General features: G+C 36.4%; 1 protein-coding gene across 1 annotated transcript in view; it reads right to left on the bottom strand.

Annotated features, from left to right (window-relative positions):
- fut8a (fucosyltransferase 8a (alpha (1,6) fucosyltransferase)) overlaps positions 1–27,664 on the bottom strand; it is a 93,783-nt gene that overhangs the window by 52,335 nt on the left and 13,784 nt on the right. The window contains exon 2 of the mRNA XM_051133730.1: positions 12,851–12,907. The gene's annotated coding sequence lies outside the window, so the exon portion shown is untranslated. The remainder of the gene's footprint in view (positions 1–12,850; positions 12,908–27,664) is intronic.

The following is a 27,664-nucleotide window of genomic DNA, read 5'->3' as shown; positions in this document are numbered from 1 at the left end:
TAATGCTTTAAGTAAATAATGGAACACTCAAGTGTACCATATTAATCATATGCACAAATTATACAAATAAACAAAAAGAAAAAAGAAAGAGAAAAAGAAAAGACCCCAAACTGAAAGACTTAAACACAAATCAACTGCCTACCCTTCAGTTGTTCTCATCAACCTGGAGCTATAACCAATTAGCCAAGCTAGTTGTAACACATGTTAGCAGATGTGAGAGAGATGCTATCCACCTTATTCTTTAACGTGGAAGTAAGCCTATGGGCAACACTTCTGGTTCATTATCCACTATAGGGAAATAACGAGAAGAATAACAACGAGCAGTAAACGGTAAAACTGTTTGCACTACAAACCAGTGTGTTCATAATTAAGACAATACAATAAAATAAGATGTTAAGACACACCAATTTGCAATATCAAGCAGCAAAATGAGCTGTTTTCTACAGCTAAAAATAGCTGGACGTGGATGAGACCAGATGCCAGACCCATAAAATCTTACAGGAAAAATAAGGTGGATAGCATCTTCATGAAATATGTGTAACATACTTTGTTTAAAATTCATCAATGATCATGTAAAACAACAACTTTTTACTTCACAAAGAACAAGCTCTGCTTACAGCGACTCATTTTGATGCATGTCTCTTTAAATGATAATGAGCTACTGCTTACCCCACCAGCTTCAGACTCCGTCCATAACAAACTGGCTGCGTGTTTTCTTTTAAACTTTTCTGAGTTGGCAGACCTAACTAAATCCAAGAGTAAAAGCTAAAAAAGTGAAAATTTCATCCGATGTCCACTTCAAAACCAGACTCGGTGTCTGTTCTTGTGTTTGCGTGAAGTATTGATCTGCTGAGTATTGCTTGGTTAATGAGCAGCACTGATGATTTCACAAGTCGGTCTTGCCAGAAAGAGCTAATCGGTTTGCGGCTGCCTCTAAGGGATGAAAGAACGCGAGGAAAGCCTATGAGTGTGTGAGTGGACGTGTTAGAACTCAGCCTGTCCTCACACTCACCACCTCTGGCTACACTGAATGCACTGATGTGAGAGCAATCACGCTAAAGTCTCACCCTGTTGTTTCATGGGTGGAGGATAAATCATTTCATCAGTGGAACATATGTCTCACCTGAGTTCTCTCTCGCCCGCTATTGTTCTGGCTTGGCTTTTCTCTATCTTGCTTGTCGGTGCTGATTCTCCGCTTCAGTGGAAGGAGGCACGGCCGTCATGTTTGTCTAGACTGATCTGGCAGACTTCAACAGTTCGTAATAGCTCATCTAACCTCTCTTTCTGCCTTTGGCATCATCTGACTGTCAGTCTACCCTGTAATAAGTGCACAGAAGAACAAGAAGGAATAGTTCAACCAAAAATAAAAATTGTATCATCATTTACTCACCACATCTCTCGAAACTGACTTTCCGTATGACCACTTTTTGAGGCTGTTATAGTGTTTTTTTGTTCTTTTTGGAGCTGGTCCCCTTCCATTTTTACTGAATGGAAGAGCAGCTCAAAGATTGTTAAATTTATCCTTTGATGCTTAACGAAAGAAAGTCATGACAGCATGTGTTCTTTCAGTTAAGGACTAGTGGTCAACCAATAAGGGTTTTTAATGGCCGATGCCAATATTTTAGAAAGCAAATTTGAAGAAGAATTATTCATTTGAAATACCAATTTGATAGTGTTTATTTTGTCAACCATTTTATAGTTTAGTCTTGGGCCCTATCATACACTCGGCACAATGTGATGGCAGGTGTGACGCAAGTGTTTTTTGCTAGTTTCAGCATGACGCAGTTATCATTTTCACATCCAGCACCACGTTGTTCAAATAGCAAATGCACTTGCACCCATTAATTTGCCCATGGGTGTGCTGGTCTGAAAACGAGGTGTGTTCAGGCGCATTGTTGGAGCGTTGCTATTTTGCAACTGAAAATGATTACGCCATTGACTTTAGACCAACCTTTTAGTTGGTCAGTGACACAACATTTTTATTTTTTTATTTATTTAAAGGGTGTTTTAGTAATATTCGCCTATATGTGGGTGCACAATGCTTAATACACACACAGGGACATGCAGCAGCACACAAACATGCCAAATATTAAAAATGAAAGGATTATAATGTAAAAAGATATTATTGTGTATTATTGTCAGGGGGCTTTGGTGGAATCCGGCTTGTCTTGTGCACAAGCAGATCCATTTCCTCTCTGGAGAAGCACTCAGTCTTAGCTTTTGCATATTCAGACATGTAAATAGCGAATCTGCCATGGTACAAGCACTGCCTATTAAAGGGTAACTGGCTTTTTAAAGGTACATTTACTGTACCTTGTAAAGGTAAATGTACTTTTTAGTTATTATCATATTTAGTCAAACTTGTTCTGTTTTTGTTTAGATAAGTACAAATCAATAGAATGTGCACTCATACACATGGTTTTTTTGACCTCATCTAGCCTCCTGATTTATTATAGGCTACTTAATATATGAATTATTACCAAAAACTTGCATAACAAACAAAAATTATAACAACAGTGAAATTCCTAATAGTAATTCCAAATTGTAGTAATGTTCACTAAACTTCAGCTTACTTGTTTGTTGGTGTTTTCAGATCATTGTTTTCAGATCATTGTCAGTGCTTGAAAAGCGAGCACATGCGCATGGTTGCCAGATTGCAAAAAAATAAGCAAATGTATCCTTTTAACAGGGAAAGATTTGAACTCTTGATATCTGGCAACCGCAAATATGAAGGATTGCGTAGTAGAGGCATGTACAGCAGTTCGCAATAATATTTTGTCTCCTTTCTTTGACTAAATAGTTAAAATTAATTTTAGTCTCATCTCTTATCATCAACCATATTGCATATTGATCTGATCTCATCATCATCTCGTTTTAGTCATGGGAAAAAATTTTTGTCAGCAAACATTTTTCATCACAGTTTTCGTTAACACAATTACACAATTAACACAACAGTTTGATGGATCTGTAAAAATTATTATTTTTTTAATAATATTCATTAAATATACTACTTGAAACAATTGTGTTGCTTAATATTTTTGTGTTAACTGTTTTTATTCCAGGATTCTTTGGTTCAAAAGAATGCCATTTATGTTAGAAATATATCTTGCAGAATAAAAGTATCACATTATTACAATAAATAAATGCACCTAACCCCAAACTAATGATTGGTAGTGTATAAAGAACTAACTTCTTAAAGGGGTAATTGGATGCCCATTTTCCATAAGTTGATATTATTCTTTAGGGTCTTAATGAAAAGTCTATAATATTCTTTGGTTAAAAATTCTCAATGGTAGTGTAAAACAATACCCTTTTTACCTTGCCAAAATCAGCTCTGCAAAAATCATCCTATTCTGGTCGAGGCTGCTTTAAATCCAAATGAGCTCTGCTCACCCCGCCCCTCTCTTCCCTCTGTGGAGTGACGAGCCTGTTTACTTCAGCCGCATTTAGCCGCTAAACATGCTAACTAGCACATCATTAGGAAAGGCGATAACAAAGATTCATAAAAAAAACCCTTATACTCACTTCTGCTGTAAGTGAAGCTGGATCACGAATCGTTCGCGCAAACATAGACACATTTATGTAGATCGGGAGGCGCATTCCCTTCACAAACAAATGTAATCCACTGCATCTTCAGCAGCTCAGATGTCGGGAGTAAATGACGACCACTACGTTCATTATCACATCCAGCAACACAACACCTCAATCGCTCAATTCTTGTCTAACTTAGCTTTTGATGCTCCGGCATCAAAACAATGGAGGTTGGACTGTTACAACTGATCTGAGGCAAGACGCTCATGTCAATCGACTATCGTGGGAGTGGCCTCTGCGGGTGTGATGCCACAACGACAGGCATCTGAGAATGCTTGATTTGAAAAAGGGAATACTATATTTACAGATTAATTAAAAACCACTGCATGGATTTTTATTATTATAGTGTAGATTTGTACATACACTGCCAACACACATCAATGTTCAAACATGTAAAAGTGAACTTAGCATCTGATGACCCCTTTAAAATATTAGTCAACAAAAATTAGAATTTTGTCATCATTTACTCATGTTGTTCCAAACCTTGAACACAGAAGAAGATATTTTGAAGAATGATCGTAACCACCCTTGTGAAATAATAAATATACTAAAATGTATTTAAAATACATTTATTTCATGCTAAATATACTACAAATACATTTACATATTATTTACTTATTACAAATACCCTGCTATTGTACTTTTAGTATAATAAACTGGTATATTTAAAGTCTGCTAAATTGGAACAACTAATTTTGTGCATAAGTAGTGCTGAAGCCCATCTAAAGATATACTTAAGTATATTTAATTGTGCTAAAGTGGAACTATTGGAAGTATAATTCAGGTACACTTTAAATATTTAGCATTTAAAGATCCTCATCAACAATGATATTAAAACATATTTTAGGCTTAATATTAAGAAATGTGCATTGTGCAAAAGTAGTACTCCAAATAAAGTTTATTAGTATATCTCAAGCAATATGTCAGTAAATATGTTAATAGACTATACTATACTATACTTAGTACAAAATAAATGCATTTTAAATCTATTTCTTTTATTTTTACTAAAGGGCAAACAGTTGACGGTAGCCTTTGACTTCCATTTCATTTTCATTTTTGGGTGAACCATCCCCTCAAAGGGATAATATTGTTAAAAGGGATCTCCTAATTTCAAGGGTTTGCTGCAGCTAGTTCCATCCCCCTGTAACTCACGGCTGCCACTTTCAGAGTTTGAGTTGACCATCTTAAGTCACAATAGAGACAGAGCCATGGAGCTCTGGCTGATCCTGGCACCTCATCCTCCTTCCTTACAACCACAATGGAGGCTCTCACTGCATCCAAAGGCTCTTTTCTAAGCAGCACTGCCTCCTCTGACATCCCTAAACAATGGAGGGCAGTGATCTCTGACAGTGGCCCACAGGGCCATCCCCTGATTAAAAGGAAACAAAGGAGACGGGTGACCTCCGTCCAAGCATCTAATCTTAGAGCCACAATGAAAGCGGGCGATGTTTTGTTCAGTGTTCGCTTTCTCGAAAGCTGACAGTGCTAGCTGTGGATGGATGTAGATGGGGGTGGACCAGCAGAAGTCCAGCAGAGTCTGGACCTGCTCCCAGCCCGTGCTGCAGAGAAGCTGATCGGTCTTCATTACTCTATTAACATCCCAGAGTGCGACCGACTACAGTACACACAACACAAACACAAGTAACCACACAAGCTCCAGTGCCAACCCAAAGGTCATAGCTTCTAAATGAATACATCCTCAGAAGTTTATCTGTATGTTTAGCAATATTAAGTGTGCAGGAATGTCAACATCACTGCATTCTTCTGTGTGATGTGGGTCAACACACATCCTGTTTCTTCCCTGCACCACTGGGACAGCCGTCAGCTCAAGCGGGTTCCCGTGAAAAAGCAGCTTCAAAGCAAATATGCAATAAAGGAAAGACAGTAAAGGAGACTACAATGCTCTCTGGGACTTCATCAAGTTTCAACCACCGCATCTTATAGATCTCTCTCAAATAGGAAAAAAGTGATAGGCACGCTTTTATTTTTTATTTTTTTTTGTCCAGGTGTATCTACATCAGTCATTTGGTCTATTATACTAACGCAAGTTTGTTTGTTGCCTATCAAATTTAATGTAAAGGAACTTGTGAGAGACTTGTTTATTTAGTGGAGACATATAGTGACAAACAAACATGTTATATGTGGGAAAAAAAAAAAAAAAAACGATGGATAGAACCAAGACTCCACCCTACATTTGTTACATTGTGACTTCATATTTAATATATATAGTTGAGATCAACATTTTACATACACTTTGTAATAATTATTTGACCAAAATAAGAGGGATCATACAAAATGCATGTTATTTTTTACTTAGTACTGACCTAAATAAAATAATTCACATAAAAGACATTTACATATAGTCCACAAGAGAAAATAATAGTTGAATTATAAAAATGACTCATAATGTTCATGATTCTTAATACTGTGTTGTTACTTGAATGATCCACAGCTGAAAACTTTTTGAATTTGAACATCAGGGTAAATTTAAATTATTTTGTCTTCTGGGAGACATGTATGTATCTTCTGTAGCTTCTGAAGGGCAGTACTAAAAGAAAAAACATTGCTATTTAAGCAAAAAAAGAAAAATGTACACATATTTATTCTGTTCAAAAGTTTTCACCCTCTGGCTCTTAATGCATTGTGTTTCCTTCTGAAGCATCAGTGAGTGTTTGAACCTTCTGTAATAGTTTCATATGAGTCCCTCAGTTGTCCTCAGTGTGAAAAGATGTGTCAAAATCATTGTTGGAAAAAAAAAATAACATGCATTTTGTACAATCCCTCTTATTTTGGTAAAATAATTACCATTTTTACAGATTCTGCAAGGTGTATGTAAACTTTTGACATCAACTGTATATAACATTTTAAAGTTGAAATGAAAATCTAAAATTATACATTTAGATTCAATTAGAAGTAAGTAAAATCCAAATTACCAGCAAAAAAAAAAAATCCTTACTGCTGAACCTTGGTACTCTCCACTTAATCACTTGTATGTTCATATCAGTGATAAATAGGTCTACAGTATGTAGAGACAGTCAAGTTATATCAATTTTTAATCATTAGTCAATGATTATCAACCCATTACGCAATATGTTTTCTGCCACAGTGCTTTATTAAGAATTGAGATAACAAAACAGGAAATAGCATGTGTTTTTAGTAAGCTCACAGTACACAGTTATGTTAGCCTCTATGAAAAGCCCCATCACCCTTGCCATATAGATAAGAGCATGTGAGTGCTCTCGATAGAGATGCCATGAGCTGACTTTATTGGTATTTAGTGAAGGAAGCTCCTATAAGCACCGTCAAGCAAACAAGCCCCTCAGCCAACATTTCCTGAAGACCACTAACAGCTGTTGCTAAGCAACTTGAGCATCTGCGGCAGGGCCAATCCTGGTAAAATACACAGGCACTTCAACGGATCACTAAAACGTGCAAATAAAACAGGCATCTGAAAAATATATCCAGCGTGACCACAATAACTTTTTGCACATGTTGATGTTTACATTCAGCTAAAATGTGCTAACATTAATTGAGTTGCAGATTCAGATTGATTACTTGAGAATTAAAGACTTGAATCAGTTTGACTGCTTAACTGAAAATATCCAGCTCATAAAACTTGTAGGGCTGGGTAAAAAAATATATAGATTTCTTGATCTCGAAATCTCAAAAATCAGTTAGTCTAGCCTGTTTTCAGTTAATGAACGGAACATTGTAGCGCACCTCCTATCCAATAAATCGCATAAAAACTTTGTGCTTTGTCACTTTTAATATTAAACAAAATCTCAGAATTAAAATTCTGTCTATTTTATTACAGTATTCAAACAATAAATGCCTTTTTGGTGCTGTTTATTGTGGAGGGACAGATTGATGTAGCGCCTCAGTTCAAGAGAAGCAGCAGCGCAAAGCGCATGTGAACTGATAATGTGATCTTCTCCTCTTTAACCAGTTACAGCACAAAATAAACATGAATGAACATCCGAAGTTATGCTAAAAGAAAAAGTACAACTTACTGAAATCTGTATCCTGTCTCATGTAATCACTCAATCATGGTTTAAACCACAAAAAGACGTCAATATAACAACTTGTAAACAACGTCATGTAATGTCACATTAACCTCAGACAAAAAAACATATTCGTTGGCCATAAACTCATTAGACAGATAGAAATTTAGTTTAGTTAGGTTGTATGACAGCTACCATTTAAATGTTTATATTGCAAAAAACAAATTGGAGCAGAAATATAGTTGTGATTATAACCTTATTATTATAAAAATATAATTTAGATGTCTGTATAAAAATCACTTAATTTTAACCTTCAATATTATACTAATGTAGTACCAGCTGACTCTCGTGTAATTAAAGCATTAGTTGAGAGATTTTTTTTCCTTGAGAAAATTTGGCATGTACCGTACCGGATATATATCCAAAATAATCAATGACGAATTGAATCGGAATCTAATCGAATCATGAAATTTGTGTCAAAGCCCAGCCCTATTATTCTGTAAATCAGGTCATGTGTTAGCTGAAGACAAATATTTCTTATAAAAATGCATATCAACACGTCGGTGCTGATAGCCTTGTGGGCAGCGCGCCGACATACAACACCACTGCGCTACGGGTGTCCTGAGTTCGAATCTAGGCTCAAGGACCTTTCCCAATCCCGCCCCCTTTTCTCTCTTCCACTTCACTTCCTGTCAGCTATGATCTGTCCTATTGTAATAAAGGCAAAAAGGCCCAAAATAAATCTTAAAAACACAAAAAAAGTGCCAATGGTGATTCGATTTTAAATGACTAAGTTACGAATTTATAATTTTTGTCTCATCTGCAATCATTTTTGTTGCTCCGTGTGTAACAGTATGATGAAAGATTTTGCATTTCCTCAGCAATGTATATGCATATATGTGACCCTCGACCACTAGTCATAAGGGTCAGTTTTTTGAAGCTGAGATTTATACATCATCTGATAGGTGAATAAATAAGTTATGGTTTGTTAGGATATGACAATATTTGTCCGAGATACAATATTTCAAAATCTGGAATCTGAGGGTGCAAAAAGAGAGAAAATAGCCTTTAAATTGGTCCAAATGAAGTTCTTAGCAATTCATATTACAAATCCAAAATTAAGTTTTGATATATTTACGGTAGAAAATCATTTTGACCCATACAATGTATTTTTGGCTATTTCTACAAACATACCCGTGCTACTTAAGACTGGTTTTGTGCTCCAGGGTCACATATATACATTTTTTTTTAAATGTGTTTGTTTTGCTAAGTGAATGTGCTGAGGTCACAGCAACATCCAAGTGAATTCATTCATGAGGTGATGTATGCGAATGTGTGTGTGTGGGGTGAGTAATTGAAATCATAATTAACATAGTAAAATAAACTAAATTTGATTTGTGATGACATTTCATGTGTATGAGTATTAGGTTTAGAGTTGGGATTTAACATATCATCACCTAAAAGCCACTGTGTCTATGCTTTCATCATCAGAGTGAAACCAACATGTGTGCTTATGTATGCCTGAGTGCGCTTTCTTTTTATAAACTAGAGAAGTGAAACATAAAGGAAGTCTGACTGCCGTCTCGTTGTGCTGTTTATATCTATCAGAAAATCTCAAAATGAGTAAACACAATGGAGACAAATAAGAATGAAGCAGATGTGAAAGGTTGTCAGATGTCAACAGAATAGTAAATGACAGCCTTATCACATGCACATACAGTGCACCTCCTGCCTGTCATCAAAGCTTTGAAAATAAGTGTTCACACATCTTTTTATCACTAGTGATCTTTCTGATGATATAAGAAAGTAATGCTCAAAGAGACAGGCACTGGCCTGCAAGATCTTAAATGCTGGTTTAAAATCGTTTTCTTAGAGGAGTGTCCCATGTTATCTAACACCCTGGAAAAAGACATGTTTCTCTGGAACCAAATCAGCATATTAAAATGATGTTTGAAAGATCATATGACATTGAAGACTGGAGTAATGGCTACTAAAAAAAGTTCATTTAAAAAATAAAAAATTGTAATGGTAATAGTATTGCCACTTACCACTTGGACACAAAAGGGGAAATTCAAAATGAGCATAACAAATTTAGACTGTAAATACAATCCTCTAAGAGGAAGACACCATGGTTCTGTGTTCATGTTTAAGCCACTCAGTCAACAAAATGTGGCTTTAAAAGCTATATTAAGCCCTGCAGGAGAGTTCCCTTCACATAAAACAAAAGCATGTCAATACCTCGCCTCGAATGTCTTCTCATTAGCTCTCATGGCAGGAGTCTAATGCATTTAGCAGGTTTGGCCTTTTCTAGGAACTTTGCTTTGCTATTAATGAAGAGCCTATAAGAACATTAGAAAGAAACCCAGGTGTTTCTGAAGCAAAACGTTAGGCTTTGTGGCGCCTGTCATCATTTCTTAAACGGAGAAAATGGAGAACCACATTTTGAGTGTCTATCTTTAGGAAGGGCCTAATAATGAAACTCTTGAGCTATGAGATGTGACACATTTGCCCCCCGACTGTGTCGTCTGATGGAGGGAAGACAGGAAAAGAGAGAGAAAGAGCGAAGGAGAGAAGAGGAGAGTGTTCTGAGGGGGTTTAAGGGGAGTGAGGCTGAGAGGCTGCGGTCATGCTCTAGTTGGCCTGTTGAAAGATGGTTGAGACATGTTTAAGAGGGTGGAGGAGGGGGGTGGGGGGTTTTGTAGCGGGATTCTCCTTCGCTGAGCAGCAGCTCTGAGCCTGGACAGACACAGCAGTGCTAACAGGGCTGACTCACTCAGCCCACACGCAGGAGAACGCTTATTCACCCAGAGAGGAATATTAACAGTATCACAGCCTCATCTCAGTGCTGCCAGACTTGTTGCGAGCGCTCAGAAGCATGCAGAATAACCGTGTGTAAACTGCAAAAATAATTCATCAGATGCATGTTGAGATATGCACACATATGGAAGGCACATCCATCCTACTAGAAAGCTGAATCTTAATGTACTGCGGACTAGGGCTGCAGCAATACAATCGTATACCGCAAATGTCCACATTTTATTAAAAAAAGTCTCTTTTAGCATAGATTAAAATATTTTTGATGAAATCCGAGAGCTTTCTGATCCTCCATATGCAGCAACACAACTACCACATTTAAGGCCCAGAAAGAAAGTCAGGATGTCTATAAAATAGACCATGTGACATCAGTGGTTTAACCATAATTTTATTAAGTCAGTCTTTGACATGGGTTCACAAGAATACCACGCATCCGTGTGGTGCTGCTGACGCAGGAGTCAGCGTTGTGATGTAAAGAGGAGAAATTGTTGAATAAAGTCGCTATTTCTGTTTTCTTTCTACACAAAAAGCATTCTCATAGCTTCATATAATTAAGGTTGACCCACTGATGTCACATGGACTATTTTAACGATGTCCTTACTACCTTTCTGGGCCTTGAACGTGTCAGTTGCGCTGCTCCAGAAAGCTCTCGGATTTCATCAAAAACATCTTAATTTGTGTTCTGAGGATGAACGAAGGTCTTATGGGTTTGGAACGACATGAGGATGAGTAATTAATGACCGAATTTTCCTTTTTGGCTGAACTAATGTATTAATTTGATCAAAAGTGACAGTCAAGACATTTATAATGTTCTAAAAGATTTATATTTCAAATTTCAAATATTTATTTGGTACTTTTTTAAAGGATTCTTTAATGCAAAAAGTTCAACAGTTAACTCAAAAATGTTAATCGGCATAACCGTTTTTTAAAATTGATAATTATAATATATAGACATAATATTATCAAGAAACATGTTTCTTGAGCACCAGCACAAGAAGCCTATTACAGAGATTTCTAAAGGACACTGAAGACTAAAGTAAAAAAGTAAAAAAAGTGCTTTGTCATTACAGAAATAAATACAATTTTAAAATACATTAAAATAGGAAACAGTTATTTTAAACTGTAATACTATTTCACAATAATACTGCTTTTACTGATTTTTTTCAAAACAATCATACAGACCCTAAACGTTTGAACAAAAGTGTACTTTTTATTTCTGAGAGCGATGAAAATTCCCACTACATTGTCATTTTCAGCACATCTCAAATGCTGAACTGTGTTTAAAGGCACAATATGTAAGAATTTTTTTACTAAAATATCCAAAAACCACTAGAACAATGTTATATATTTCGCTGACTTGTGTACTTACATTATCCCAAATATTTCCAAGAATGTTTAAATCCAGAGAAACAAGCAATTATATCTAGTATAAAGGCCAGTGTAAGTGCATCACCTGCTATCACCTGTCATATACCCTCGATTTCCCGGTTTTATTTTGTAGAATACATGGAAACTCCAAAGACACTTTAATTCTAACAACACTTCAACATATAGTATGATAAAACAGCGCTGCTTTTTCCTACATACGCATGACCGGAAGAAGCAGAAGCGGAAAAGCTCCACTGCTTTCGAGCCGTGTATTGCACTCATTTCTCATTAGCAATCGCTCCACCATCCTCGTTTCACTTTCACAACTTTTCGCACCACCCTGCTTCATACTACAGTGGCATTAAAAATTCTTTAATGCATTAGCTTATGCATGAATATAATTTCTGCCCGAGTCCCATTGGATAACATCGGCTGTGGGAATGAAGACAACGACTCCTATGATTCCACACTCCATCACCACATCATCAAACTACAAGTTTGTTTCTTTCTTTGTTTTGAATAGGCGCACTCTAGTCGCGAAAACCTACATATTGTGCCTTTAATAGCATTTTGTGATGGCAATGAAATGTTAAATATATAAAAAAACATACTAGTAATATTTATGTATCCTAAAATAATTTTAAAAAGTTCGTTTTTGTTACTCCAGCTAATAGTATTATGTTACATAATGCTTATAAAGCAGATAATGTTCCACATTTAGAAACAGGACATGTGAAGAAGAAAAGAAAGAAAGTTTTATATATTTGTCCACGGACCCCCTGCAGGACCTCAATGGACCTGGAGGGCTTAAAAACCCTGGCTTTGGATCGCTAAATCGATATTTTACTTCTCTGAGGCACTGTAGTGGACATCAGTGAAGTGAACCGCATGAGAGAGACTGAAACTTATCCAGCAGATTCACTCACGCTGAGGGTCTCTCTCTTCAGTTCAGCCCAGTTTCAATCACTATCCAATTATTATATTGTGACACTGAATTGCAAAACCTAGCCGTAGTGTACAAACAACGTTGTTTAAACAGCACATGTAGACTGACATATGCAACAGAGACAGCTTACCTGACTGTGTGTCCTATAAAAAGCTTAGCTGGGACATGCGAGGATGATTCCCTCCCCCTGTAACATAAGAAAAAATATTCACGTCACTGACACAAAGTAAATATTCTCCTCTTTTTTTTTTGGAGTCAGCAGGAAAGCGCTCTCAGACAGGGGTAATTTGTCTTCTCCTCAAGGGTATTCATGAAAAGGACTGGAAGGCGCGTGCAAGTGTCAACAGTAAAACTTCTGAGCTGAAGTATTGTATGTGAGATAGATGCTGTTCTGAGAGCCAGAAACATCCGTCGTTCCTATCACCGATGCTGATGTGGACGGCTCAAACCAGCGACACCCACTCTCCCCTGCTGCCGTGGCAACAGAGCTCAGGATGAATGGTGGCATCAGTTGTATTAGAAAAACATTAGGCAAGGCTCAGGTCCAAGAATGATGTACACGCACACACACGCACATTTGTAAATGCTATGAAAGTCAGTTTCCGCCTAAGGCTACAAAATAAAATAAAACTTTAAAAATAAAACAGTTATAATGATGTGAATTAAAATCACACTTTCAACAGATAAATGTAAATTGTATGAGTTGCAACTTGAAATTACATTAATTAAAATTGCAGTTGTCAAAACTAAAGCTGCTAAATAAAACTATAAGTTGCAAACGTGAGACATAAAGTCACATTAGCTATATTTATATGCATCCAAATAATCTGTTAGGACTAAAAGGGGAGGTGAAGATTTGATAAATAGGAAAAAAAAACTAAGCAAATGCTCAAATATGATTTCGTTTTCAATCGGATTCAGAAGAGCCCTTTCAAAATAAGACTTACATGGTTGCTGGCTGTTTACATGGTTTATATCTTACTAAAACACATATGTTTATTTACGTCTTATAAACTGATCAGTGGAGGAGATTAAATTTGCAAAACATTTGCTTAAAAAAGCCAATCTGGCATATTTGTCAGCTTTCATTTTAGGTATTTCATGAAGGCAAAAAACATTTATTTCTCTAATTTTGAATTGTACTGAAAACATGCACTAATGTTTTGTTCGAAATACATAAATGCACATGTGAATGAAAATGTGAATCAGGTTACAAAATTTAGGGTTCATATTAGTAGAATCTGAAATGGGATTTAAATCATTTGGACTGACAAAAATGAGTGCATGTAAACTTACAGTGCCCTTCAATAATATTGGCACCCTTGGTAAATATGAGCAAAGAAGGCTGTGGAAAGAATACTGTCCTGTTTAACCTTTTGATTTGATTGCTTAAAGAGAACATCAGATGCAAATTTCACTTTTACATGGTGTTTGCATGTGTCTTAGTAGTGTGTGGACACAACCACCCTAAAATGTGAAAAAACCATTCACTCCTTTTTTAAAATCCCAGAAAAATCCAAGCAGTCTCAATATCATGCTGTTTTGATTTGTTGAGCAGTATGATGTCAAAAAACAAATATCTTAAAGTTAAATTATATGTGTGCTACAATCACTGTCACCTTTATGAATTCACACCTGGCGAAATATTTTTAACGTATATTTTCATTGATGTTTTACATTTTTTTAGTACACCTGGGTGACTAGTAACAGGACATTGTTCAACCATGACCTCCTCTTTCACGCAGGTATAATTAAGAGGTAACACATAAGGCTCCCTTAGTCATTCATCACAATAGGTACAGTAAGACCAAAGAACACAGCTGTGATGTGCAGAAAAAGGTTGTTGAGCTTTACAAATTGAGAAGTGGCTGTAAGAAAATAGCAAAAACACTGAAAATACCCATTTCCACCATTAGGACAATAATTAAAGGATTAGTTCACTTCCAGAATAAAAATGTCCTGATAATTTACTTCCCATCATGTCATCCAAAGTGTTCATGCATTTCTTTCTTCAGACAAAAATAAATTAAGGTTTTTGAGGATTTTTCTCCATATAGTGGATTTCAGTAGGGTTTCAATGCCGCTTCAAAGGGCTCTACATGACCCCAGCCGAGGAATAAGGCTCTTATCTAGTGAAACATTTCATTAAAAAAAAAAAAAAAATTACATTGGAAAGATCAAGCACAATGTAGGCGGAAGTACCACCCTATTATTTACAAAGTGAATGCACAAATAAAGTCAAAAGGTAAAACAACGATGTTGGGCGATTTTGAAGTTGGAGTAGAAAATTAATTTTTTGCCCTACCCTACTTTTTTGAACCAGAAAAGACTGACGAAGACCTAACCACGTGTGACCTTCCCAGCGTGATTATACGATATGTGAAGTCACGAAAACACATTGCAGAGCTAGTGCAAGACTAGCGTTTGTGTTTAACAAGTATATGTTATTATTATTTTTTTAAGAAAATGACAGATCGTTTCATTAGATAAGACTCTTATTCCTTGGCTGGGATCATGTAGAGCTGCATTGTTAGTGTGAGTAAATTATCAGCAAATTTTTATTCTGGAAGTGAACTAATCTTTTAAGTGTTATAAATCAGCCTAGAAGAGGGCGTGTGTCTATCTTGTCCCAACGCACAGTCAGGAGGATGGTTTGAGTGGCCAAAAAAATCTCCAAGAATCACAGCTACAGAATTGCCGAAGTTATTTAGGTCTTGGGGTCAGAAATTCTCCAAAACTACAATCCAACACCACCTACATCACCACAAATTGTTTGGAAGGGTTTCAAGAAAAAAAGCCTTTACTTTTATCCAAAAACAAACTCAAGCATTTTCATTTTTGCCAGACTTTACTGACAAACTTTAAATGGGAATGGGTTCTATCGTCAGATGAAACCAAATACTGGCAATAAACACCAGACTTAGGTTTGCCACACAGAGAGGCAGCCATATGGAAAAGTACCTCATGCCCACAGTTCAATATGGTGAGTCTTTAATGTTTTGGGGCTGTTTTTCTGCCAGAGGACCTGGACGTCTTGTTAGGATACATGGCATCATGGACTCCACCAAATATGAGCAGATATTAAATGAACGCCTGATTGTCTGTGCCTGAAAACTTAAAAGGGGCTATGGTTGGATCTTCCAGCAGGATAATGATACAAAACATACATCAAAATCAACACAAAATCAAAGTCTTGTCTTGGCCAGCCCAAAACCTCTGACTTGAATCCCATTGAAATCCTGTGGGGTGAACTGAAAAGGAGAGTCCACCAGCATGAACCACAAAATCTGAAGGATCTAGAGAGATTCTGTATAGATCCCTTGCCATGTATTCTCCAACCTAATCAGCCATTTTTTCACAGCCTTCTTGCTCATATTTACCAAGGGTGCCAATATTAGTAAGTTAGAATTGTGAGATATAAAGTTTAAAGTCAGTTACTATTTTATTTTTTTTTTTTCTTTTACTTTGAGAAAGAGGGTTTCATAAAACATCTTGCAGTTTTAGTTTCAACGCAGAGCTCCATATTTCCAAAAAATGTTGGGTACAAAATAACACCCACTCACTTTGTGAATTGACAACTGCGCAAGTGACTTTAACATGACAACATTTAGGGAAGATAGGAATATGCATAATTTAGATACAATTTTGTATCAAAATAACAATCCTGGTCTCATGTGAAGCAAAACCATAGAAGGGAAGTAAAGGAATTCATATTTTATAGCCTAGCACTCTCAGTATAGAAGAAGGGAGAGTCGATCACAAATCCTGTGCTTGGAGTATTAGAGCACACACAAGGCAACGCTAGTTATGTTTTATTAAATGCTCTCTTCCAGAGCTACCGCACCTATGAGATGCCAGTGCTTAATATTTTAGCGCCAGACATTGGAATTCTGACTGAGGATGGGGAGATGTGTGGATCCTGTCTCCGCAAAGTCCAATCGGAATGATTTATGAGCAGTTTGGTCATTGGCATCCCAGTCAGCTGCAGGGAGGGTTTCCGCCACAGTGTCTGTTCTTATAGTCTGGGAGGCGACAAATTCTTTGCATGGTAAAAAAAGAGGCAAATTCTGTCATACCCTAAAAGATCTGTTCACACCATGTCTGATGCAACAAAATAAAACACATTTTTAACATGATTCACACCAAATGCAATGCTGGGTTTTACTCTATCTTCTTCCTTTTTGGGGTTTTCTCTTAAATAACATGTTTGGTTTGAAAGTGAAGGCCCTTTTCCAAGTCTACACTTGATGACGTAATGCTGCAGGGACTGTCTGATAGAAGTCTGCTACAAAGCCGGCATCAGTGCAGGGCAAACGGAGCGCTGATGAGCACCCTTCTGAAACCTAAAATGACAAATGGCACACCTTACAGCCTTGTGGATTTTACAAGCACTGTTGCTACTGAAGAACTATAAGTGGCACTTAAAAAAATAAAATAAAAGAGATCAGTTATCGATATAAAAATTACAATATAGAAATTTAAATAAAATACACCACTTGTCAAACTGATAAATAATACAATGAGAAAAATAACTTCTAGGATTTCCTTAAAAAAATCTTTGCTTTAAGTAGCACATTTTAAGTAAATTTTACTGATACTGCTCTGTCAGTCCACTTAGTATTAAACTCAAAGGGGTCATCGGATGCCCATTTTCCACAAGTTGATATGATTCTTTAGGGTCTTAATGTAAAGTCTATAACATGCTTTGGTTAAAATTTTCTCAATGGTAGTATAAATAACATCTTTTTTACCTTGCTAAAATCAGCTCTGCAAAAATCATCCTGTTCTGGTCGAGGTTGCTTTAAATGCAAATGAGCTCTGCTCGCCCCGCCCCTCTCTTCTCTTTGTGGAGGGATGAGCCTGTTTACTTTAGCCACATTTAGCTGCGTTTAGCCGCTAAACTTGCTAACTAGCACATTATTAGGAAAGGAGATCGCAAAGATTCATAAAAAACCCTTATACTCACTTCTGCTGTAGGTGAAGCCGGATCACGAATGATTTGCGCGAATATACATGGATATATGTAGATCGGGAGGCGCATTCCATTCACAAACAAACGTAATTCACTGCATCTTCAGCATCTCAGATGTCGGGAGTAAATGACGACCACTATGTTCGTTATTACATCCAGTACCTCAGGCGCTCAATCAGAGATATTCTTGTCTAGCTTACATCCTTGCTCCAGCATCGAAACAATGGAGGTTGGACTGTTACAGCTGATCTGAGGTAAGACGCTCATGTCAATCAACTATCATGGGAGCGGCCTCTGTTGGTGTGACGCCACACCGACAGGCATCTGAGAATAGCTCGATTTGAAAAAGGTGATATTATATTTACAGATTAATTAAAAACCTCTGCGTGAATTTTTATCATTATAGGATAGATGTGTACATACACTGCCAACACACATTAATGTTCAAGTAAAAGTAAACTTTGCATCCGATGACCCCTTTAGCATTCATAAGAGAAATTAAGTAAATATTTCATAATTATATATCATTTGACTTATACAATTACTTAATTCTGTAAGTCAAATGATATATAATTATGAAATCTACTTACCCAAGTTAAATAAATTTAACAAAGAAGTAACTCAAAGCTTACTTGGCAATACTTTGATTTTACTTAATATAGCACCTAATTAAACCATGCATTTAAGGTGTATGTTACTTAGAAACTTCTAGGTAAATTATACAATAGATATCATGTAGACACCATATCTACACAATCAGTAAAGCAGTGCTCATCCGAACACGGAGGCTTCAATACTTAGTACACAATACACAATGACGATAACATTATGTGGTTCATTTTTTAGCATGAATGTCATTTTGAGTAAAAAATGAACTCCAGATGTAAGAAAATCACAAGTTACTAAATCTAACAACAAAGAGAATGATAATACTGTGTAAATACAGCTGGAAAATAGGGGGAAAAATCTACTTTATTAATTATGCATGCCCAGTTCATGATGGGAACATCTGTATCCAAAAAGCTGAGTAGGTTTTACCTAATTTTATAATGTTTATATTTTTGCTTTAACTTCTATAAGCTTCTACAAGTATTAATATAGATTTTTTTTTTTTTTTAATTATTGCTTGAACTAACTTTTTCATGTAGAAATTACATTTGTTTTTTTGTAGTATTTACTACACCACAGAATAATGAGTGTAAGTGTGCATAAAACTGTATTTAATTCTATACTAAAATGTATTAAACTGTACTATAATTATTAGTGGATAAATTAGATAAATAAAATAATAACTTTCATCTTTCAGACGAATACAATCTGAATTATATTAATAAATGTCCTGGCTCTTCTAAGCTTTATAATGGCAGTGAATGACTGTTTAGATTTTGAAGTCCAATAAAGTGCATCCATCCATCACAAAAAGTGCTCCACACAGCTCCAGGGGGTTAATAAAGGCCTTCTGAAGCGAATTGCTGTATTTATGTAAGAAAAATATTTATATTTAAAACTTTATAAACCATAATCTCTAGCTTCTGCTAACTGTCGAACATGGGTTCATGAAAGAGTGGCATTCCAGTGGATGATGTAGGATGTAGGTGTAGCATAACCTCCGGGGAGAATGTGCTAGTCTCATGAGAACCATTATAAAGCTTGGAAGAGCCAGGACAACTCCGATAGTATTAGCAGAAGTCAAATACACCTAGGATAAGTATCGACTTCTGTACTCCTCAGTATTCTTTCAGTCTAGTAATATAGAATCATGGTGCATGTACACAAAACAAAGTACTTGTCATCAAGCTCATTAAAAACATTGACTTATGAGCTGAGCTTTTACTGCAAGTCAGCAGTCTTCGAGATTAAAGGTGAAATAAAAGGTGACGTGTCAGTTGGCATTTGATGGGCGCCGCTGTAATATTTTACTATTCACGCTGGGCAGCAGCTGCAGGCTAGCACTGTCTCTACAAGCACGCAGGGATGGGGCGGCAATGGCAAACCGCAAATGGTCCTGCAGTGTATTCACACTGTAAATGTGTGTGGATCTGTGCCAGGTATAAGCGCATACACACACAGATCTCGCTGGAGGAGGCAGAAGCACAGATGGGCATTTCTGGATGGCTGCGTCTCCTGGAGGGGTCAAAAGCAGTGGGAGGTGTTGGCAGGCCTGTAATGCTGCTACACCAGCACCTCACAAAACACACTTTCTCAAACATATGCTGTCACTGAAAATTGTATGTGAAAATGACAAGAGATCTGCAATCTTAGACAGCTAGTCAAGGCTGCATGCTGTGTGATTTTCGCTGTCCTTAATGACAGCTGCCTGTCAGAATGTATAACGTTATGATGTGACCCAAACAAGATCCCTCGACAGACTACGACATCAACATTCTTTTATGTCACATTTCACAATTCACATTGATACTGGGTGACACATTAGGAGTGCTCATACCATGTCAGAACTTCAGAACTTTGTGTCCTCATAATTACAGCTCGTACCACCTGACCACTGTAACATCCTGTGGAAAAACATTCAAAATGCCAGTGGCTTCAGCAGTTTAATTTAGTTAAACAGTTATTAGGGGCCGAGCACTGAAGGTGCTTAGGCACATATTGTATCCGTTCGTTTTTTTTGTCTTCTGCTCTGCGAGTCTATGGCAGCCCATAGAAGCGCTTGCGGCAAAGTTATGAAATTTGGCACACAGATATAGGATAGTCTCAATGTTAACCATGCTCAAATTTCTGTTAATAACTTTTGAACTGTAAGGTTTAGAAGCCTCCAGGGGGGGCCTCCAGGAACGTGGTTGGAAACCACTGCCCTAAAGAATCAGATCAACTTGGGCATTCGATGACCCCTATGATTTTGTCTGTCGTTTACACTAAAAAACGGAAACTTTCTAAAATGCTGCAGACCCAGATTTAGTTTGAAAACTCTGGGGTTGCATTTAAGTGTAAACGGACCAAAACAGAGACTTTTGAAAATGATGGCGTGGATGCCCACACATTTGCTTTACATATCCTTGACGGCCGTGTAAACAGTAACATCAAGCTCATAATAAATGGTCATGTGACATGCGTTTAGTTGTGTAGTGTGGATGAAAATCGTTTCTGAAACCCAGAGAAAACACCAGTTGTGCACTAGTGTAAACAGGACCTTAGAGTAGAACATCCGGGTTGTTATCTATTAATTACAGTAATTATGACATGGCATGAATGCAGCAATAATATACTGGTCATTGTGCAACACTACTCAGTGCCACATTCACATAGATGTTGACCATTTGACTGAAAGTTTAAACATAAACTTAAGAAAATTTAATTTCTTTTAAGGCTTTGTAAAAAAAAAAAAAAAAAATTAAAAGACTAGTCATGAATATGTTTAAAATATTAAAATACACAACATTTTAAGCCCACTTTCTATTCACAGTTTTGTTTTGTGGAAACACCTGAATATCATATTTGAGGCATATAATTATTATTATTGTTATTATTATTTTTTAAATTATATTATTATACTATTTTTATTAAGCTATTGTTGTTGTTATTTAAAAAAAAAAAAGATTGTTTATTATATAATAGCAAAATAATAACGAATAGTGATTTATGTCTGTCCTAATTCCCTTTCACACAGTATTTTACGGTGGTCTAGCTAAACCCTTGAGCATTCATTTTACATTAAGGAAGACCTTTTGTGCAATTTTTTTTTCAGTGCTTACCATTTCAAATCTGGAGAAATGTTCTCATTTAGTCCTCTGTGTTGTTGCTTGTAATTAGATTTGCACGGTAATTCAAAAGGCCAAAAATACTCAAATATGAAATCAAAGCGAAACCAAGCTTAACAATGCACACAATAACCAACCTGCTCCACAGACTTGATGTAAAACAGCATGAAAAATCCAAAACCTCTAAGGTCATAAGGCCCAACTGCATAAGGCCCTACATTTCTGACACTGACAGAACTGCATCAGAGGCTAGATTCACCACAAAGGCAATTAATCTGTGAGGAAGTCACACTAGGCAAACAAAGCCTTTCTGACAAAAGAAATCTTTTACAATCTGAGGATGCTGTCTAAGATAGCGACGTCTTGGCAATCTTCCTACAGTGTGCACCAGCTTCAAGACGAACTAAGTTCCTGAGTGTATTTCCGTGTGTGTGTTTCTGAGGTCCTACACAGTAGAACTGGTGATTCCAAAGAAAAAGGAAGTGGAGAGAGAAAGAAAAATGCAGGGTAGACTGAAATAGTCTGAAACAAAACTTTGTTTGGTCTCATTTCTCCAAATGCCGCTCTCTTTCTCCCTCTCTTCCTCCCACAGACACAATCACAAGTGCTCACAGTTTGATTCATTTCTGTCTGTTCTCTTCAGTTTTGTTTGAGGCTTTTAGTCAGTGTCTATTAGTTTGAAGCCATCCATATGCTACTCCTACACTAGCATATAATTTACTAAATAACCTTTAGCGGATACATATGTCTAAAGTTTACAGTCTTTCTCTTCTGGGAAAAAAAAAAAAACCCAAATGACTCATTCTGCACTACACAAAATTTTGTCCAATCTAATGCTTTGCAAATTGCAAATGACCCACCCACCTAAGCTGCCTCCAAATCACATGGCGTGCGTGTGTCGGAAAGGTTGTATTAATGAGTTGAACAAACACAGACGCCACCGCAATGTTGTAATTACAAGTCGGAAAATCTTTATAAACTTTTTTTAACGCAGAGTTTCCATGTTGGGGGCGTCACTGAGAATATACAGGAAGATTCAATAGTCTGCATTGATGGTAAATTTGTTGAAATTAATTAAAGTATTACTTGTTTCCCACAAAATAAAACTAGCTAATTATTATAATTGTTGTTGTTGTTTGAAAAAGCCTAGCAAAACAACTGAAAAACAAACCCTAATAGTAAAATATGACTGTCACAATTCATTTTTACACATTGTTTTACAGTGGTCTGGCAGCTAAACCCTCAAGCATTTATTTTATATGAGGGAAGACCTTGTGTATAATACTTTCTGTGTTTAATGACTCTCATTTTAAATCTAGAGAAATGTTTTCATCTACTCTACTACGGTATTGTTATTTGTGATTAGATTTGCATGGTAATTTGGAAAGATCAAATTTAAAAGTCACCACAATGCCACAATTACGAGTGGGAAACTTTTTTTTTTTCCGAGATAGAGGCGTCAGTGAAAAAATATGTGTGATGCAATAGAAGAACTGTCTGTACTGATGGTAAATCTGTTGAAATGGATGAAATTTGTTTCTCATTAACCATAAAACTAGCTAAGTTCACATTTATAAAATACGACTGTATTGTACAATTATGATATAATATATAACGGGACCTTTAAGCAAAGACACATTTGATGCATTATTTATGTTTATGTTTATGTTATTTCATGTAAGTAGAGTTTAAAAAATGTGACCCTGGATCACAAAACCAGTCATAAGGGTCATTTTGTCAAAATTGAGATTTATACATCATATGAAAGCCCATATAAATAAGCTTTCCATTGATGTATTGTTTGTTAGGATAGGACAATATTTGGCCAAGATACAACTATTTCAAAATCAGGAATCTGAGGGTGCAAAAAAATCTAAATATTGAGAAAATTGCCTTTAAAGTTCTTCAAATAATGTTCTTAACAATGTACATGACTAATCAAAAATTAAGTTTTCATACATTTACAGTAGGAATTTGACAAAATATCTTCATGGAACATGATCTTTACTTAATTTCCTGATGATTTTTGCCATAAAAGAAAAATCAATAATTTTGACCCATACAATGTATTTTTGGCTATTGCTACAAATATACCCCAACGACTTAAGACTGGTTTTGTCGTCCAGGGTCACAAATGTGTTTTTTTTTTTTGGTAGAAAACGTACAGTGACTTGAACACACCTAAATAGAGTGTCATAATTATGGTATCCAAATTCATCAATACAAACTTTCCAAGAAGACATCATTAGATCACTTCTGAAATAATCGGAGCCTACTAGCTAAAAAATTCCAGTCAAACTTCCAGTTGCAATAGGAAATACATCAATACAGAAAATAAAAAGCGATTTAATGGGATTTTCAAATAGGAATATCTTAAGACTTGCAAATGAATGCTTAATGGCTGTGAACCAAATGATGAATAGAGCAAGTGTGCGATATTTTAAACAGAGCATAAATTTACTCTCAAACTAGAGGCAATGTGTGAGAAGTGCTGTTGCATCCCCTAGAGCCCCGCAGGCAGTGCAGATCAGGAGTTAAAACTTGGATGTGGGGGTCTTTCGCATAGTAGATGATAACATGGATATGCAAGAAGCCGTGAGACTGTCTGTTTTGAATATAAAAAATACAGGAAGGCGAACAGCGTGGAGCCCAAAGCTAAGTTAGAGAAAAAAGCCACATACAACGTGCAAGGACACACATGCACCCTCACACTTCACTTCAATTATGAGACTAATAAAACTGCTGATCATGTAAATTTAAAGCATCAGAATATTTACGCATGGAAACATACATACACTTAAATTCACATGTTCAAATGTTTATTTTCCAGTTCCTCGATGCATAGCTAGGGCATGTGAACATTATGTTAAGTGATGTTCGTATTAGAATTAGGGCTCTGCAGGCGGTTTTAATGATATGTTGATGAGTGTTTTGTCCAAAAAAGAGTGCTGTTAGTTGCCCCAAGGGCTAAAACACATGGTGACAGAGGAGAGGAAGCTGTGGGGAAGGGTGTTAAAGAATAAACTCAGCTAAATGTGGTTTCTCCTCAGGCCATGTCCGCCAATTTGTTCCATATTCATCTTGTGTTAAGGCTGGCTGCTAAACTGCTTTTGTTGGGGATTTGGCATTTTTGTTGTCAAAAAACTTGCAGACTGCATGATGCAAACGCATGGTCAGTGTTAAAACTGGTACATTAAAAATGAGGGGAAAAAAAAAGAAATCCCTCTTAAGGGCCTTATAAATGCTGAGGTTGATGTTCCCACTAATTGCAGTTTGTTTCTGTTTGTTAGTAGGTTGTTATACAAGAGCAACTGCTTGGAATAATTCATAATTATATATAGATGTAATAAAGCATCTTATATGATACACTGCTGGGGAAATGTTCATCAACTTTCAAATTACTATCAAAAATCACACTTAGCATCAGATTTCATGTTTGATTCTGGATTGTGGAAAGCAGTAAACCTATCTTGGGGGTGGCAGTAAAGTAACTTAAGGAGCTGTGCGGTCAACATGAATGTTGCAGGCTTAATCCCAGTTCTGTCATTATAGCGCCCTTGAGCGAAGTGTTTAACCTCAGGTTACACCGGATTCTTGCATAGAATGACTAGATCGATAATGTCCTGTTTGACAAACGACAACAATCTTAGGCCTCTAAGCGCCTAACACACAAGAAGGCAATTCAAATGCTGGAGAAACAAGAGAAGGCAGAAAAATCAAAACCACTCATTACTAAGAGAAGGGCAATCAAAAATGACATCCAAGGGTTGCAAGAGAGAGAATGGAATTAAAGAATGGATTAATTAAAGGTATAGTTCTCCCAAAAAAAAGAACATTCTGTCATTAATTACTTATCCTCATGTTGTTCTAAACCTGTAAGACTTTTTTATCTTCGGAACACAAATGAAGATATTTTTTATGAGATCCGAGAGCTTTCTGACCCTGCATAGACGGCAACACAACTACCACTTTCATGGCCCAGAAAGGTAGTAAGGACATTGTTAAAATAGTCCATGTGACATAGGGCTGGGTGATATGGCCAAAAAAAAAAAAACGCAGTATTTTTTTTTTTTCATATCAGTCGATATCAATAATTATCATAATAAATGTCACAATTTTTATTTCAGATTTTTGCTACAGTGAAAGTTGTAAAAACCGGAAGGTTAATTGTGGCTTGAAAATATTCTTTATGGTCAGAACATGACAAACACTTCACGTTTTTAGAATTCTTTACAAAAACAAAATAAATATCTTAATAGATTTTTTTTTTTCTTAGTTCTGCAAGTTACTGTATCAAATCAAGAAACAGGTTGTGTTGCCTGATAATATTATTAATAATATAACATTTTTTTTATCTCTTAGAAATACATATTTGACAGTAGCTTGAGTAAGGATGCAGATGTAGATTTATGTTCATTATCAAAATCAGTATCAGCAACCTCATTTTTATATTGTGAAATTTAATTATTCTGTTTGAGGTTAATTTTTGTTGTTGTTGTTTTAATTAACCATTGCTCTTCCATAGTATCATCCATATATCATGATAATAACAGTTAAAACCACAGATATAGCACCTTTAGTATACTTTTAAATTGAGTATAAATGCATAAATGCTATCACAAAAAACTGTCTGTAAATACTGTCTGTAATTATTTTCCATTACTTATACTTTTAATACATGACTACATTAATAATATAATAAAATGTGACACAAATATACCCACGTTTCTGCTCCAACACCACTACGCAGTTAGTGCTCCTACAGTAAATCTATGGTAAATGATGGTGATTTGTAGATTAAAAATCCTTCTGTGATTCACACTGGATCTCACAGCGCTGTTCAGTGACCAAGACTCATCAGCGAGTGAACGCATCTGTTCTAGTAAGTTTGCGCCGTGCCGTCGTTTGAACTTTGATCTGAGCTGATAAACCGTCCGAGTTGCGTGCTTTAAATGACTAGCGCTCTTTTGTTCCGCCTTAAAAATTATATCGAACATTTATCGTACTCTAAAAAAAAGTATTCTCGTATCTTCATAAAACCACTGAAGCTATATGGACTATTTTATCTGTTTATACTACCTCACTGGGCCTTGAATGTGGTAGTCTCGTTGCTGACTATGCAGGGTCAGAAAGCTCTCGGATTTCATAAAAAATTTCTTAATTTGTATTCCAAAGTTGAGCGAAGGTCTTATGGGTTTGGAATGACATGAGGGTGAGTAATTAATGACAGAATTTTCATTTTTGGGTGAACCATTCGTTTAAGTAGAAGAAATACTGCAGAATACTGCAAACATGAGGCTCCATAATAACAAAATATGCACACCAGTTATCTGATAGAGCCAACATCATTCATATAATGAGAATGGGATAATCTAGTTTTTGAATAAAGAGATCAATGGTCTGTTTATTAAATGACATTACTGGCATGGCCCCAAACGGCTTTCAACCCCACAGACAAAACAATTAGCATAAAATGCCATTTTTTTCTATTTGATGACAAGCAAATTTAGAAAACACTGGCTTGGTTAAACCTAGACAAAGCTGCCTCCTTAAAAAAAAATGATAAAAAAAAATCAATGGCCGCACGAAACCAAGCATTAAAATCCTGATTGAAAATCTATGGTTTGGAAACCCTCATCCTACATAACAGATTTTTCTGATGGTCTGAAGTACACTTTACTATAGTAGATCTTAACAAGCAAAGCTGAAACATGGCAGACCTGACTTGCAGAAGTTCACAATGCCAGGCCTGATGGTTCTCGAGCATCCTCACGCTCCCTTCTGCACTCTCGACTTTTCTTCACGAGGGTGATGAGTTTCAGCATCATTAAGCCCTCACCATTCTGCACCAAATTACTGTGTGTTGAAATGTAATTTAGCTGGCAGAGAACTAGGCATATTCAGTGATCAAGAAAGACTGAAGCGAACCAACAATTGGTAATGCTATGGAGACAGATTTGAGGGTGTGTTCCTGTGTGTTTGGGAGAATCTGTCTGACAGATGGTTGTCGCTAGTTTCTGGGCAAGGACTCAAAGTGATTTTGAGATGGTCATATTGATTTGAAGGCAGTTGGCCGAGGCTGGTCGGACTGAGCTGCACAGGCAGAATAGCCTAGAAGGATCACTACTCATTTCCAGGTTCATCCAGGCCTAAGTCATATCTCCGAATATCTTCAGCAAAACGAGGCAGTGCTGGAGTACTACATTAAATAATTAGGTTAAATAAACAATCACATGTTTGAGTCAGCAGTTCATTC

The sequence above is a fragment of the Labeo rohita genome, chromosome 17 (genome assembly GCF_022985175.1).
Source record: "Labeo rohita strain BAU-BD-2019 chromosome 17, IGBB_LRoh.1.0, whole genome shotgun sequence".
NCBI classification, from domain to species: Eukaryota; Metazoa; Chordata; class Actinopteri; order Cypriniformes; family Cyprinidae; genus Labeo; species Labeo rohita.
Note: the sequence above shows the minus strand (reverse complement) of the source record. Positions and strands in the feature narration are given on the sequence as shown.